The 17,469-nt window shown below is 47.2% G+C and overlaps 1 long non-coding RNA gene across 4 annotated transcripts; it reads right to left on the reverse strand.

The window, feature by feature from the left end:
* Positions 1 to 1,154: 1,154 nt before the first annotated feature.
* Positions 1,155 to 12,971, reverse strand: LOC308195504. 4 transcript variants are annotated; one of them, XR_013951559.1, is made up of 5 exons: positions 11,337 to 12,971; positions 10,218 to 10,341; positions 7,994 to 10,113; positions 7,494 to 7,807; positions 1,155 to 4,199 (listed from the first exon to the last, which is right to left on the reverse strand). It is a non-coding gene; the product is annotated as an uncharacterized lncRNA (long non-coding RNA). The 4 variants fall into 4 exon arrangements; XR_013951560.1 differs by lacking the exon at positions 1,155 to 4,199 and having other exon boundaries at positions 5,004 to 7,807; positions 12,345 to 12,971; XR_013951561.1 differs by lacking the exon at positions 1,155 to 4,199 and having other exon boundaries at positions 5,004 to 7,807.
* Between the last annotated feature and the right edge of the window lie 4,498 nt (positions 12,972 to 17,469).

Consider the following 17,469-nt stretch of genomic DNA (forward strand, 5'->3'; position numbering starts at 1 on the left):
GATATCCCTGGTGTTGGATGCCAGTGATGGGGATTGGCATGAGCTACTCGGCAAGGAAAGCAGCTACCTTGCTGTGCTTTGAGCACCAGCATCAACATACAGATGGCTGAGGCTGTCATTTGGGACCAGAAGAAGCAACGCCGCCAGCAAGACACGCTAACAAGACTCTCAGGGATCCGTGTCAGTGCCGATGACATTTAGGGGTAGAGATGAGCAGACAGATTGCTGGAAGCTGTGACAGCTAAAGAGTACAACTGGCTTTGGCAGCCAAAAGCCAGGGAAGCAATTGGACCCGTTTGATAATACCAAGCTGAAACTGTACCTTGCTGCACTGTTCAGTCGGTCACCTTCTGAGGGCAGCCTGAGAGAGGTTCAGCCCAGAGCAAAACTTCTCAAGGAGAAAAAAAAAATACTGAAGATCATTGAGTGCCCATTGCAGGCTGCCCCAGAGCACCTCCAGCACTTGCTCCTCATCCGGGCACATGGAGCAGTAACTTGTTCAGATCGGCCTTGCAAGTCATCCCTGCTGGACTCAGCCCTGACTCATCTCATAATAAGGGTCCCTTTGCCATGCTCCCCACATCACCTGGAATACCAGGAAAAACAGACCTTTTGGCAGTATTCAGCCTGCTCATCCCCACACCTGAGAGGTGGTGGTCCTGCTGGAGGCAGCGTGGTTTCATCTCTGGCCCTCCGTGCTGCACCATGGGCCAGCCTGGCCACCAGCTGTCCTCCCCTCCTGTCACTTCAGTCCCCAGAGAAGGGTCCTTCTCCTCTCAGCTGTCTGTCACCCTCTGCCAGCACCAGTGGTGCTCAGGACCAGTGGTGCTCACACCATTATGAGCACCTGGGAGAGTTTTAATCGATGGAGAGCCACCACCAGCAGCATGGTCGAGAAATTTCCGCACGCCGCTTGTGCAAGGAGGCTCCCGCTTGTAAGGGCTGAGCCCATCAGCAGGGAGAGGCAGTTGTGGCAGCAGTGGGTGAGGCAGCTGAAGATGATGCCCTGTTCAGGGCAGCTCCCCAGGCAGGCAAGGGCAGTTTTGCTGTGGATATTCCCTGCGGACAGCACGTCTTCGAAGATGGAGGATGAGGTTGTGCGTGTGACTTTGCTCCTCCTTGGAGTTACCTGCTGTGGTTTTCCAGGCCTGTAAGTGGAAAATAAAAAATAAATAAATAAATAAAGTGAAAAAAAAAAAAAATGGGAAAAAAAAAAAAAAAGGAAAGAAAAAGAAAAGGAGCTGCAGTGCACCGCACGCAGACTTCCAAAGCATCTCTGTGCTGCTTCCCAGCCGTACCCGCAGCGGGGAGCTGCGCTGCCGGCCTTCGGGCGCCGCTCGGCTGCCGCGGCGGTGGCGGCTCCCGCTGCTGCTGCTGGGCTGTCAGAAAGCTCGGGGCAGAGCCTGGCCTGACGCTTTGCTGGCTGCGGGAGAGCTCTTGCAGCATCAGCACTGCGTGGCCCAGGATCCTGGAGGGTTGCGAGAGCCTTCAACAAATTCCGGCTTGGCCCCCGGTAAAGCAGAGATGCTCCTGGGCTCTACCAGCGCTGCAGAACTGGTGGCTGGAAGTTGGACCTTTGAAATGTTTTTTTCCATGAAAATTGTTTATTTAGAGCTGATCTCATTACTCTAAAATAAATCTTGTTTTTTGGGGAAAAAAAAAAAAGGAATCGCTGAGGGCTGTTTAATGTCAAGGGTTGGATTCTGATCCAGGCTGTACGTGTATAATTGCACCAGCCTCGGCTGAGTTGCTCCTGCTCCACACCCACGTAATGGAGGCAGTAATCTGTCCCCCCCAGCGCAGCTACCATATGCACTCTGTGCTCGTGCTTTAATGCGATTAGAAGCCCAGGCAAGCCTGCTTTCTTGGGATGCTGTAGCTGAGCTGAAATCACAGGTGGCCACAGCGAAACAAGATCTGAAATGACACTCTCATATTTTTAGCTGAAGTATGCGCTCACAAGCGATGCAGAAAGGACAGATCTGAAGGCTGAACTGCTCCCCTCGCAAAGCAGGTACAGCAGGGCAGCGCTGCCAGGCATCACCCACTGGGGTGGTTCCTCCTGGACAGGGCTTGAACAGGGACACAGTCCTGTGATCACTGAAAATAGATGCGCAGGTTGTAATGGACAGGCAAAATGCAGCCATTGATCCATAGTTCTCAGTACTCTGAAGAGCAGGCAGGATACAGATAAAATTTATTTTTCGTCTGGAAGAAGCATTTGTAAAGCTAAAATTATTAATTATTAATAATAATAATAATAATAAAAGAATGTTAAAGGCAGCACTTCAATATAATCCTGTGGGCATATTTCATCAACCAAAAGAGAAAATCTTTATTTTTACAGAAACAACACATTCAAAAGACACGTATTTTGTGCAAAATCCTGTTTCCTTTTTGCAAAATAAAAGATACTTTACTGGAAGTTTTCAGGCAGCACCAGCACTTTATCCAAAAAGGAAACAAACAGCACATGTGCAGGAAATGCTTGCTTATTTAAATAATTTCATTTCTTTCTTCTTCCTTCTATGCCCTCCAAAGAAGGATGTGCCTGTGACAGGCTCCGAAGGCCGCAGACGTGCCCTATCGTGCGATGGAAGTAGCCAGGCTTCCTGCCTGCCAGCAGCGCCTCCTCACTGCGGGGTCTTTGGGACGAGGACAGACTCTGTGCGAAGCAGCACCTCTGGATCTCGTGCCCAGAACCACGCCGGCTCTGCTCTCGCTCACGCTGCCCACCCGGTCTGTGGCTCCCGTGCACCCTGCCCACCGGGACACCCGGCTCCTGCCCCGCAGAGCTCTCCCGCACTGTGCCCGGGCTGGTGCCAGCCGGGGGCTCGCTGCGGGTCCGCTCTGCCCCATCACCCAGGTCAGCAGTGGAGATGTGCAACAGCTCCAGCAGCGGGTCCCAGGGAATGCTGCTGGTGGTCAGCTGCTGGCTGTGTGTTTCCTTGCCTCGCCCAGATTTTTGCATCATCTATTAGGTGATATCAGCGATAGTTATGATAAGTTTGCCAGGCTCAACCCAATGCCTCCACCTGCCTGCAGGACAATGCTATGCCCCAGAATTAAAAACTCACCAACAGGACCCAGCCCATGGTAATTAGCTCACCCACACCATGGGAAGATGGATACTTCTTTGGGCAATCACTAACGACGAAAATGAGCCCAGGTTGTCGTCTCTGAGCATCTTGTTTGCTGCATGGAAATGGTCAGCCTGTTAAACCACTGCTCTGGCAGCTCTGAACATCTATAATTCAGTTATCTTCCTTGGGAGCAGTGAAAAATCCTCCAGAAGGCAGGTCTTACTCTTTTGTCTTTGCCTGTCTGCATGCACATGCCATCAGCCAGGTCTGCTGTATCCTCCTGGGCCCCACTGGCCGCAGGGGCTCAGCACCACTCAGCATCGTGCTCATTTGGTTTTCTGAATATTTTCTTCAGCTAAGAAAACACTCTTTGCTGGTCTCAGATACACACTGTGTGGCATTTGGAGTAAACACCTGCAGCTGCCTTTTTTTTTTTTCTCCCTCCTCTCCTTTTCCTGGTAACATTATGTTCTCCTAGGGAGGAAAAACATTAGCTTGCTGCTTGGGATGATTCAATTACTCAGCAGTAGGTCAGAGAAAAAACAAACACTGGATGCTGCTTCTTGCATCCGCTGAGCAAAAGCCTGGCTGGAGCTCTGATGAACTGGAGTCTCAGGTAACACCTTACTGGGAAGGACCAGTAAGAGCTACTGAGCTACTGAAGTAGTTTGTACCCTTCCTTAACACCTTTTGTTGAAATACGAGATCAATAAACATCCTGTGGCTGTGCATTAATCTTCTTCAAAACCAGCTGGACTCATTAGTCTTATTACAATGCCTAACTATTTTTCCCCACTGCTTGGAAGGATGTGTGAAGTTCAGCTAACACACACAAATCCCAAGTTTCATAAACAATTGTGACTGCTTTTAAAGAATCGCATTCTCCTGTCACATTCTGGATAAACTAGAGGCGGCTATGGACATCTCCTGTGACGCCCTTCCTGGGGATTAAACTGTCTTCATGTGATTTCCTTCGAAGGAAGGCTGAGTGGCAGCATTTGCTACCCCAGCTTTACACTTTCCCTAGATGTTGGCACACACGAAGCATTGCAAAAGCTGGTGAGAAGTTGTTTTCACAGAAACTTTCACACCAGATGTATCTGTGCTGTCATCACACTATAATAGGAGAGGGAAAGCAAGGAACAGAAATAATGCTCAGGCAATTAGTCAGAGGAGATAAATAATGAAGTAAAAATAACACACTTCTAAGAAGCGTGGCACACATTAACACGTAGTAAGGACAGGGAGCTGAACCATGTCAGAGAATGTGGAATTGATACAACAAAGGATTTAAGCTGCAAAACCGAAGTGACAGCTCAAGCAAGTCCTCTCAGTTATTACCTGGCCACAGAAACGCCCAGACTGCAGCCATGCCAGACTTTCTTCTTTAGCACTTCTGAGGCACCGGCTCTCAGACTCAGTGCCTCGGCATGTCAGGATTGAGAAACCCAGCGTTTCACTCAGATCTGCGAGACAGGCTCAGAAACAACCTCCTGCTTGTGTGCACCGACAGAACGAGCAGGCTGACTGCCCACCTTCCCAACCTGCAGGTACAGCTGCCCGAGTGTGGCCGCCTTTGGGTTTTGGTACCTACAGCATGAGCCAGGAAGCTAAGGGAATCTCCTCGTGTCTTAGCAGAATGACACAGCTGTCATGCTGGGTGTTACTGGAAGCTGCTTACCCTGTCTGGTCCAGCTCCTTGCTCTGAAACCCTTGGTTTCTGCTGGAGGTGCCAAGAGGGAGGTGGACTCGGCAGCACACAGCCAGTGGAGAGGCACAAGCAGGGCACTGCTCTCCTGCTGTCGGCAAGGCATCCCACTGCCACGTTCCCCTGGCTATCTCTGTCCCCCTTGGGACAGGTCTTGGGGATGGAGGATGGATCTCAGTGTCTGCAATGCAAGCCCTTGGTCTTGACTGGGATGTAAGTACACGGCAGGATGTGGTCACCAAAAAGCCCTTTGCTGAGGCGTACATGCAAAGTGCACTTTGGGAATAGTCTGAACAAAATCACTCTCCCCTGAAGTTCCTTCAGAGAAGACGACTTAATTATTCTTGTAAACGTCTGGACTGCTAGAGATAACAACACCCAAAATACCAATCATTGCTGTAGCAGGTCTTCCCATGGTGTAAGGAGCCCAAGCAATGGTGAATCTGTCACAGCTCCCAGTTTTGGCAGTACCAAGCGTAATAATCTGTCCCCGTCCAGAGCTACTGCAAGGTTTCTGGCTGAGTTTTTAAGGTGCCCAAATCAGCATGTTTGCATTGGCATATTTCCAGTGTGGGACCAGCAGTGCAGTCCCATAACTGACCTGTGTATGAACTTTTAGGATAAAGTTAAGCTATCTGGGAGCTCCCAGATTGCAGCCACTCCCAGTTCACTATTAGAGCTGGACGTGGGCAGGGGCCAGCCCTCCCCTCCCTTTACTATCGTGCTCTGCATGCACTGGAAAAGTGCATCGATCAGTGCATTGGCCAGAACAAGCTGCAACAGGGGGCAAGTGTGAACAAGTGACCCAAGACCCCAGAGCAATAAGACAGTCCAGGCCGATGCAACCTTAGATGCCTCTTCTAAGACAGACACAAAACACTTGTGTGTGTGTGACAAGGTGACTTTTGGACTGTTTTGCCTGATTTTCTGTGTGGATCAAATTCCCTTCACGTGAACAGAAAACTTTTCAGAAATTTCCATAGGAACTGAATCAGCTTTTTTAAATTTGTCAACAGTAGAAAATACAGAGATCATCAGAAAGATGGTATATTCTATAAAGATCCTAATTTCTACTTCCTTACTTGTAATTTAAAAAAAAAAATGGAGGAAGTGTTTTCTTAGGGAGGTAAACTTCTTGTCAGGATTTCACAAGATTCACAGTACAGAAGTGATAGTTATGTTGAAATTCAACAACTGGTGGCTTATTTCACTGCTGCTACATCTTAAATCAAGTGGGATAAGAACCCAGGCAAAGATACTGCCTGAGAACTGAGATAGCTCCTCCTCTTCAGATACCTGCAGTTTCAAAGCGTGCTCAGTGGGATTTGCAGATACGGGCTATCTAATCACGTTAGTGGACTGGTGCCTATCTGCAAGAACACCGGTTTGTGTTCTTTGCTTTGGACTGAACCTGTGTGGTAGGACTGGTTCAAGGAAGGTTACTCTATGATAACCTTGGTTTTGTTCCTTACAACTTTTCAGATAGCCGTTGTTTGGGCTGGAGTTTTATCTACTGTGTACCCAGACCAAACAACTGGACATCGAGTCTGGCTTTCAGAAACACGGCAGAAAGGAATTTAGCTCTTAGCAACAGCAAGTCGAAGGTGGAGGAAATGTTGCTTTGCCCACGCAAAAACCAAAATTTTCTTTCTCACTTGGTTTAGGAACAAGATCTGGAACTAAACAGTAACTTTTGGGTCATGAACATGGATTTTCCCAGTCCCACTTGTCCAGGTTAGCCAGTTCTTAAGTTACTCTGACTTCATTGCTGCTTGCAGAGGGACAAGGGGACAACAGGAGCCGAGGGGACGTCCCAGTGCTGTCCCAATTAGTTTTTCTCTCTCCCTCAGCCATGCTGGACCACCTAAGCCAAGCTTTCAATGAGTAGTCACTAACTGCACAGATAGAGAGGGACTTGCCACCAGGACCCATGGTAAGCAGCCTGTGCTGAGGGGTCAGATGTTTGGAGGACGTGTAGGGGTAACGTGGGGAGGACTGATCCATCTCAGATTCAGTTCCTCTTTCTACATTCACAGCAGTGCAGAGCAGGTTTGATTCATACCCATTTCAAGTCACTGCCCATTGCCCCCAGTGCTTTCTGCAACCACACAGCACAGGAAAAGCATTCGATATGAAGGTATCACTTCTCTAAAACTGTACAAGAGTACAGAACTAAATATGTGATTCTCAAAAACAAACCAGAACCAAACAAAACAAAAGCCCATGCAGAACCATGGAACCAAACCCATGCAATAGGAAGGTGGTGTGCTGTCACCAGGCTGACTCACAAACAAGTTGGCCATGAGACCTGCTCACATGGGGCCCGGAGCAGGATCCTGCACAGAGCTGCAGCCTTTCACTTCACCCGTGTAAGTGGCATTTGCACTGACAATGCCCAAACATGCAAAAGTCGAAAGCCTTGAGCAGCAAGAAATGAGGACTCTTTGGGAAGACCTGGAATATTCTTGGAGGGAAAGCTGATTTTCCAAAAGCTTGTGTTTCAGTGCATGTTCTAGCATTCCTGGATATGTGCAAAATGACAAATGCAGTATTCACAGCTCCTGCCCTGGTTGTCAATAAAAAACACATCCCTTTTATCTGATAGACATTGCCTGTTCCTTAAGCCCTCCTCGAAAGGCTGGTTGTGGTGAATTCATTGGCACACCAAAGACCTGTGATGGGGCAGAATAAGGATTACAAACCTTGCTTAAAAGAGATCTTGGTCTCAGTTGGGGATGCAGACGCTGAACATTGCAGACTGACTGAAGGAATGCAACACTGGCAGGGAAAGCTCATCTAACACTAATAAATCAGCCCCTGCAAGCCAAGCTAACAAGAATTGGAGCCTCTTGACTGCATCTCCTTGGGATTCAAAGGAAGCCATGAAGACACGGTCAGAGCAGGATGATGCAGTCTCCCACAGGGACGTCTCACAGACAGGGTGATCTGGGACGGAGCTGTGCCCACATGGTTCCACTGTGCTGTTTCCGTGTAAAGAGCAAAGAACACATGGCAGCTAGGAAACACAAGTCAGATATAAACCAGAAGATCAAACAGCAATGCCATCTGGTGTGATCAGTGCTTTTCACTCCCCATACACAAACCAGGTGCAAAAGACAGAGAAAGAAAAGAACTGCTACAATATATCCTGGTTTTTGAAAGCAGCAAGTTATGATTCAAGAAGGGAAGAGGTCATCCTCACCTCACCTCCTTTCCAATGCCTTGGAAAGGGAGAGTCACACTTGGTTTCTTCTCCTGAAGTGGCTTGAGTGCTCATCCCACCCAGCCTGGGACACTACAGGATGCTAACAGAACCCGTAACTTAAGAGAGCACCTTGTTGTCTCAAATCATCACTCTCACTCCCTTACAAGAACAGCCTGGGTAACTCTCTGGACCTCCATTCATCGCTTTAACAGGGCTGATTTTAGTGGAGCAGTGCCAAATCTGAGGGGCTCCGCCCTTCCACCAAGCAAATACTTCGCAAGCAAAACCTGAATGAGCCTCCATCTATTTGACAGATCAGGCACTTACTGTTTAATTATACAGATGAGTAACGCCACTGAAAGGGTGCTTTTTCTTTGCGAGTTTGTTACAGGGGAATGAGCATGAATTAGGCTGTAAAACAAAACAACTGTGGTGTAAACAGTGTAATTGCTGTCTTCTCATCTGTGGCAATCAATGATCTGTAAGCCATTTACATGGCTGCCCCAAGCCATTTCACCATCTTGCAGTCTGGGGGCAATAAATAACATCTTTGCAAATGAGAGAGAGAGAGGAAGATGTACTCCAGTGTGGTACCCAGAGAGAGCTGCACTACATCAACGGGGATGTCAGCCATGGAGAAGACAATGTGCATGCTCTCTAGACACAGAAAAAGGGTGGGCAGGGTGAGGCACGTTTAATAGAGGCAGGCCTTCGTTCTCAAATCCACTTGATAAAGTCACTGGAGGGGATGGCAGAGGGGTTGGAACTAGGTGATCTTTGAGGTCCCTTCCAACCCAAGCCATTCTTTGATTCTGTGTTTACCAGAAATCACAATTTGTGCCAAACTTTCACTTTTTTAGAAGCAAGCCTAATTGATTTCTACTTATATTTAGCAAAACACTCCAGCTTACAAGTATGTCAATTAGGCATGAGCTTGAAGTTAAGCTGAGGCCAATGCCTTCTACTGACTCAGGAACCACAAGGGAACTTAGGCAACTTGCAGGGTCTGGATGAATATTTTGGAAGTGGGGCTGTTTCTTGATGACAGAAAAACAGCTAATGGTATGATTCGCACCGCCCCCACTGCACCGTGTCTCTCCATGGAGCACACAACCGCCTCTTGGAAGCTGAGCCCTATATACATGTCCTATACAACAAGGATTGTGGTTTAGACCCCGATTTCATGACTTCTTGAATCAAGTGGTCTTCCGACACATTGCTGAAAGTAGCATCCTCTCGCTCTGTCTGGGTGCAGGCATTGCTGGTGCTCAGGTGTCCCCACACCCACACTGCCATGTTGCACTTGTGTTGGGGAAGATGGTCAAAATGAAACTCAACATGCTGAGCAGAGCTGCCCCAGCAGGCCAGAAGCTGAGAAAATGAATGTTTGGGGTTTTTTTCAGCTGTTGCCCTAGGGTTAAGGACCTAGCTTGGTTCTTTTCAAGAGAATGCAGAAATTAAACGGGGCTCTGGCTGGTTTGTCCCATGTCACTCCAGGGCAACAACTCTGACCCTGAGAAGCACTGAGGCAGACCCAAGCTTTTCTCTTACCCAGCTGAATGTCTGAGCTTTTCCATGCAGATCAGTTGTCCTGTGTAGTGTAATGTTGCTGAGAAAGCCAATGCACATTTCTACCCAGGCCAAGGAGAAGAGCCTGTCACACCACCCACATCACAGGCAAGGGTTCAGTCATCCCTGTTCAGGTCTGAGATACCCCATCCTTCATCCTCATCTTCAGAGGAGGAAGAGCTTTAACCCCAGAGAGATGGGACTCACACCCCTTCTCACCAAAGATGTAGGCATGGCCTCCTGCAGCTCTGGCTCAAGGTGTTCTTCCTAAATGACAGCTGGAACTCAACAGAGTAGCTGTAGCCCCCAGCGAGAGGTGCCCTGCATAAGCAACCAGACCACAGGTGCAAAAATGGGAAGTAGAGAGAAAAGAAGCTCTCAGTCTGTGGTCACTGCAGTGCAGACACTTGAGGGGAAGGTATCTGGCTCCAGTACCGCAACCATGATGATGGTTGGGATGTCCCTAGAGACTGAGCTCCTGCAGCCAGAGGGCAGCTGAGGATGCCAGGCTGGACTGGGTGCTGGCAGAATGGCTCTATCCTGTAAGACTGCAAAAATAAATTCGTAAATGAGTAACAAACACAGCACATAGCAGGTTCAATTAGGGAGAGGTCTTTCACTTTCTAAGAGGACATTATTTTAAATACCTGACCTTCTGGCAGAGAGGGGGCTGATTTAGGAGTTCTGTGTACCAGAGTGCCAGAAGGAGACTGACTCCCATCATATGAAGTAGCAGAGGCTTTCATCCACCCCATGGCCCTGGTACCTTGTGAGACCTGCAGCAAAAAAAACAATGTCAACAAGTATTTGAGTTTTCTCCTGGAAAGAAATATTTTGATAAATCCCCCAGAGGCCTCTGTGTGAGTGAAGAGCCCAATCTCAGCCAGATTTTATCAGGGAAAAATAAAAGACAGGAGTCTCTAGGACACCTCCTCTTGCTATACAAACGGTTGTCCTTTCCAACCACATTTCCATGTGGTAACTGGAACATGTTCTGAGCAACAGCCAAGCTGATGGCACATACCCAGCTGCCCAGCCAGAGTGCTGGAGGGAAACTGTGGAAGGGGAGGTTTGCCTCATCAGTCCCCCAGTTTTGCTTTTTAGCCTTCCAGACTTCTGTGAGGCAACTGAGTAATTTCATCACCTTGCTTAATAAAAAAAATAAAAAAAGGAGGCAGATGAGGTGATGGGGGTGATGGGTTGGCCTGCAGTTTTATGATGTTCAGGGCTTAAGCCCATCAAGACAAAGTTCAAGAGGAGGCTTGCTCTGCAGAGCAAGCCACCAACGACCAGCCACAGTCAAATGGAAAACAGAATAGATTTCTGCTTGTGGTGCCATGGCCCAGTCATAAAACCACCTCATTCCATCTTCCCCTTGTAACGATGCCTTCTGCTCTGTGGCCACCAGTGTGGTGCCACCAAGAAGGAAGAAGCCTGGCAGGCAGTTGCATTGCTCTCCTGGCACGTCTAGCACATTTTAGCAATTTATTTGACAAATGCCAGCAACATTTTTACATCTTCCTGGAAACAATAGTCAGCCACTTGTTCAGACAAAGAGCATCACCCTCTGTGATCTTTACATCAATGCCCAGTGCCTGGTTTGGCAGGGATGCCAAACTGTCCCAGGACCAGTGATGTTTTGAGCAGAATGATCACACACCGTGAATAATCATTTTCATGTCCCATGGAGAAGCTGGCAGAAATCATAACATAACCCAGAGCTTAGCAGCCCAGCAAGTCTCAAAGCACTTAGCACAAACAAACAGGCTACTTCTGTTTGATGGAAGGGCATGGGAACAAAGAGGCAGATCTCCAAAGGCATTCAGGCATCTACTGGGCTCTGAAAAACTGTCACACCACCATCCAGGTGCAGAAATGTGGCCAGATGTTGGGTCTCCTTCTTGCCTCAGTCATTTCCACAGTGTCCACACCACATTAATGCCTTCTACTAGAGGCAGTGTGATAGCACTTCCTCCCTGTGGGGTGAAAACCTTGAAAACCTTCATACACCTCCCTGCTTGTGATCACTATCAGCATTTCCTGTACCCTCTCAGAGAGGTTGCTGGCAATGCTCTGGTTCCCACAGCATCCTGTCCCTCCCATATCACCTGGCCTCTGCTGTGGTGCACAGCTGTGTTGCTTTGCACGATTCCTTGGTCCCTCAGGCTCTGCTGTTCTCTGTTTCTGATTAGAGCCCAAATTGCCTCCCTCCATGCTGATTTGTAATTCTAAAAGTGGCCGAGATTCACAGCTTCCTCTTTGACTTTTTGGGGGTGTAATCTCATATCTGCAGCAGGGAAACCTAATAAACCTCACCAACCTCAGTGCAATGACACTGCCTTTACCCAGATGTAACTCCTAATAGCGACTGGCCGTTCACTTCATGGGTTTCGGAAACTTCAGCATACATCTCTACTTGCGCTTCCTTTTCTTCATTTGACACAAATTAATCTCTTTTCTATGTCCTGTTCTCACAAAACTGTGGATTTCAGAAAAAAAAAAAAAAAATTAACAGGAAACTTCTTCTCTGCTGGATTCTCTTGCTGCTTGTTCATTTTGGGTCTTTTTTATTTCTCGGGACTGGATAGAAGAAGGCAAAAAGGATTGAGGATCTCACAATCCCATTGCCAAGCTGAAAACAGAAGACCTCCACAGTTTCCCTGGCCCTGGGGTGGCAGCGAGCCCTCCCACGCTGCCTCCCAACCCCAGGGCAGGCCCAGCAGGCTCCATCTGCCCCCTCCCATTCCAAGAGCCTGACTCCTCCGGCATTTCTCCTCACCTCCCACACTACAGGCAACCTGGGCCTTTCCATGCTGTCCTCAGCTGCTCTCGGGAGAAAGGCAAGGCTCTACTTCACCCTCCAAAATGCATGCTCCCGAGGCTTGGTGAGCAGCTCGGCTGTGGAGCTCGAGGTAACGCCACCCAGCTGAACGCCTGTGGTCCCCACACTGGCTACGCAGGGCAGGCAGAGCACGTGGAGCCCTGCTGAGCTCAACTAATGGAAAAGCTTTTGCCTTACTGTCTCCTCTGACCATCAGAAAATCAAAAAAAAAAAAAAAAAAAAAAAACAAACACTCTGAGACCAACTGAGAGCACCATCTCGGAGCACAACCGTGTAAAACGGAGGTGAGGCCTCAACCCAGGAACCTGCCTCAGCGTTACTTCAGCTCCCTGAAGAAGCTGCTTTCCCCACAGTCCTGCCACCAGACCACACGTCATCTGGCCTATGTGGCCAGTGCCCCCCGGTGTCTTCACTGCTCTCTTGACCACTGCTAGATGATAGAAGCTGGCCAGCGTGACCTTGGTATGATGCTGTGCAGCTGGCTGGTCGCTCCCCAAGGCGCCGAGGCAGCCCCTTGCTGGGGAAGGCTCCTGCTGCCTCACTTGAGCAAGGGATCAGGGCAAAGAGCTCCTTTGCACTCAAACGCACAGAGGTTTGTACACAGAGCATCTCTGCAAACCTTCAGCATGAAAGCCAGCATAATGAGCTTTGCGTGGCTATCTCCAGCAGTGGCTATCTGGGAAAAATCAGCTATTTCCCGTCAGAAGGCCGAAGGCAGCTATCGCTGTCCTGCTTGTTATCAAGCTCCATCCATGAAAAGAGACTGGTGTATTTGTGTGTTCATAATGGTTCTAATTTTGATTAGGTAAAATAGAATTGATCTTCCTCCTCTTTCTGTCTGGCCCACAGGAAGCTCAGCTCAGAGCAGGAGCAGTTTTTGCTTCTTTACTTATGAGTAATGCAAGTTTGAACTCAGTTCTCAAAATGCGTGCCTCACCAGCTCGGAGCTGCTTCACTGTAGTTATTCTTAGCCCCCAAGTCACCATGATAAGAAGCTAAATTAAACTGATTTCCAACCAAAAACATATTGAAATGAAAATATTTATCATAACTGCTTCTGGAAATGAGAAAGTGTTCTTCATTTTCAGGGCAAACAACATGATGTTTCTATAAGAAACCACTTCAAGGCTGATGCATTAGTGGTCTGGACCTTCTGGAGTGAAAGATGAATGCAAGGTACCCTGCAAGGGACCCTGCCTCCATTCTCCCATCTGGGAGAATATTTTCATGTTTGATGGAGAATTCACAGCCCAAGTAGGGCAGCTGCACCAGGCACATGGGATCCCAGAGGGCTATCACAGTACAAGACTCCCCATGAGCACGCTGTGTATTCAGGGAGGGAATGGAAAGAAGTCAAATGATAAATCTCATGCCCTGCATGTGAGATGTGACAAATCTGCTGTTCTAACTTGATAGTGTCTCACACAGATGTAAACATATACTGCAGGGTGAGTTTGGTGGAAAAGCAGGCTCTTTCCTGGCAGAGCTCTTGGCGCAGGTTGGAGATGTGAGCTGTGTGTTCCCCATTCATTTTCAGCTCCATTCATGGTGCTGGAAAACATTGCTCAGCACCTACACATCTCCCCAGATTTTCTTACAAATCTGTCAGATAATGCCATGCCAAAGCTTTTGGGTTTGTCTTTTAAAGACCATTTTTCTAAAGCTCTTTGCAAATATTTTAATAAATAAACAAAACCTAAATTTAGTATATACAACAACAACTAAAAAAATTTTTTTTAAAAAAATCTATCTCCCTTTATATCTTATGATACTTATGTCCTTACAGCATCACTTTTGCTACATGAGTGTTCAGGGAGTTCACAGCAATTTTCAGCGTTGGCAGGCTCTGGTCTGACCTCCTATGGGATAGACTTTGGGATACAGGTGTGAAGCCAAGAGCATCCAGCACTACTGTGGTTTATAGGGTCTGTGCTGGGCAACCATGATGCACAACAAGGACTGCTCACCCTTAAGATTTGGCAGCCTGAAATGAGACATCTTTAGTGTTTTTTCCAACACCACCAAGAAGCCTTGTTGAGCCAAAACAGGTGCTGGTGCTACTAACCCACCCAAACTGTGGGTGATTTTCAGCATGTATGATTCCTCTGAAACCTGTGTGAGATCTAAATGCAGAAACGTGATGCTGGAAATGCCTTGCCAAGCTTTCCTGCTTGGGCCAGCTTCTGCTACTGGTGAGGCACAGACCAAAGCTTCCTCAGCCTCTGCAGGTGCACATCTCCCTCCTGTTTTCACCAGCTTCAGATCCCCTCTATCCTTTTCCTCTGGACATTCCGGAGAAAGGAAGCACTTGAAATTTTACTAAGAAGAGAAGAGGTGGGCCAGACCTTGACCAGGTAACGACCAGTGCTGCTTTGGCTTTCAGCTGCCAATAAAAGCCAGCTGCAATGAATTATCTTTCATTTTGGGTCTGGCTTTGTGGGGAGAGGACTGATTTGCCCAGCCCTGATGCAATTAACTGCACAAAGCCAGGGCCACAATCATGATCTTCAGTGTTTATCAAAACAGTTGGGTGAAGGGCAAAGCAATATAGTAAAATGAAAGAAGCATGTAGCAGCATAGACAGCAAATAGCAGGGAAATGAGAGCTAGATAGTGACTTGAAGGCTCACCAACAAGCTAGGTATATCCTGCCCAGCCCTAAAACAATTCTTTCAAGCTTTATGACTCAGAGTTTTACCATGAAACACTCCCTTTCTAGTTTCCTCCTGCAGTCAAGAGAAGCGCTTACTGCTGACCTGTGGCAATGTGCAATGAGAACTCTTCTCATGCTGGCTCAGCTGCCTGGGCCAACCTTGGGATTGGGAGGTACTAACTTGGGGTAGAAATGTGGCCCGTTCCCCATGCCACCCACCTGGCTGCAGGAGGGGACATGCAAGTCTCCAGGATGCCCAGAGCTCAGGCATGCGTGTGCCTTGAGCCAGGCGCCAGGGTTAAATATGCTGCGTCCTGAGGTGAATAAAAACCCCCGGGGCTACATGCAGCTGCTCCAGGGCTGGAAGGAGGAAAGGGTTTGTTATGAAAGAGGAGGCTGGCACAGCACTAAGCAGTGTGATGGTGAAAGCTGTTGGTCCCTCTTACCTCAACCTACAGCTGGGGTAACCCCAGCTCTGAGCTTCTGCCTCAGCTCCACCATTCAGAGTTTAATCAAATTCAGCTTGGAATTAGTCTTTTCTTCAAGTAGTTTTCTGATGAGTAACCAAGTTACATCAGTGGCTGAGTCATAAAAAGCAAACCTTTGTGCAGCAAGAGCAAGCTATGGAAACTCCCTGTCACATCAGCTTTATGACTGCCGTTTTCAGATGTTTCAGAAAAAACAGCTTCTCTATACCACAATTAGCTCAAAACCTGTCAGTGGAAGTGAATACATGTTTTGAAAATGTTAGCAAGTGATTAAATGGTACCTTAATTGCAAAGAACAGAAGCAGAACTGCATGTGGGAAGGGGGACTGGCTCGCCAGGTCCCATGATACTTAATCCCCTGGGGACACAGCAGATCTAAGTGCACTTGCAGACTGTTGCAATCTCCCCCTGTAACCTTGGAAAAAATGGAGTTTCAAGGTCGAGCACCAATCTGAAAGTCAGGTTTTAAGAGAAACTTGGCACCCAATTTACCGAGCTCTTTTCAGCCTGGGGGAGAAGATGAGAACACTTACCACAGGACCACGTATGTCCCATATGCAATGTGGGACTCTGTCCTACTTTATCCTACTTTGAAAGGAGTGAACACTTAGGCAATAAGGACATTACATGCTAATCCCAATACTTTTCTAATCCACTTGCATTTTATGGGCTTTCTGAGCCAGAGCTTGTATTGGATCTTCACAATTAATACCCCAATGGACTTTTCTCCCTTGAACTTGTCCAACCACTTTCTCAATCCATTTATTCATCAGTATCTACACCAGAGCAATGAGTTCTGTGGTTTAATGTGAGACTGTGTAAAGAAGTACTTTGATCTGTTTGTTTAAAAATGCATTATTGGAAAAAAATAATTTTAAGACCCCAGGTTCTCATTTGGGGAAAAAAAAAAATCTGTATAATTTTGTTCTCTATTCACCTTCTCCATTGCACTCTTGATACAGAAAGCTCTGCCACAGACCTTTTTAGTCATCCTTCCTAATCAGTACAAAGTCTTCTCATGTAGAAACAGTCCTATTCATTTTGCCATTCTTGTTGCCTTTCTCCGTACCCTTTCTACTTCAACTTAATTATTTTCAGCCAGAGAGTTAAGAACTGCATACGCTGCTCTGGGTGTGCAGCTTCCCAGGTGTGAGTGCAAAATGTTTCTAAAGTAGCTTATTATGTTTTCGCTTTTGAGCTTTCTTCCTGTTCGAACAATACCTAACATCTGATTTGCCATTTTCTCTCTTCTGAGCATTGAGTTGACATTTTCATAGGGTTATACGTGATGAGTCTAAGCTCTTCTTTCCGAGTGGCAATAGCTAATTTTAGACCTCACCACTGTGCACGGTTAGGATTGTTTTTTTCCTTAAGTACATGAATTGCATCTGCTATTTTACCATTCAGCCAATAAGCATTACAAGATCCTTCTGTTATTCTCTACTGTCAGTTTTAATTTTTATTATTCTCAGTAAACTGTGTATCATCAGGAAGTGCTGTCACTTCTTTACTCACTCCTCTTCCAGATCATTTATGAATACACTGAAAAGGAACCCAGCATATATATCTATAGCAGTTTATTAGTTCAACAACTGAGAGTTGTGAAAACTTTTTGCTTCTTGTGCTTTAACCAATCATTAATCCATGAAAGTGGTTTCCTTTTATAGATTGTGTGATTGTTCCTTTCATATTTGAACCTTTGACCACTACTTCAATCCTCTGTTATTCTTGTCTACCATTTTTTCCAGGAGAGTTTGAAGCATCCCTGCCTACACTTTCATAGCCCCATCCTGAAAGACTTGGCTGGTGAGTCCTCCAAAAAAACAGTCAATTTATAGAAGCACTACAGTGCCTCAGAGTAAGTGCTGATGGTAGTCAAGTGTTTATGTACTTAAAGGTGATGCAATGTACTGAGTCATATA

This window comes from Anser brachyrhynchus (assembly GCF_964034855.1).
Source record: "Anser brachyrhynchus genome assembly, chromosome: 5".
Taxonomy (NCBI): domain Eukaryota; kingdom Metazoa; phylum Chordata; class Aves; order Anseriformes; family Anatidae; genus Anser; species Anser brachyrhynchus.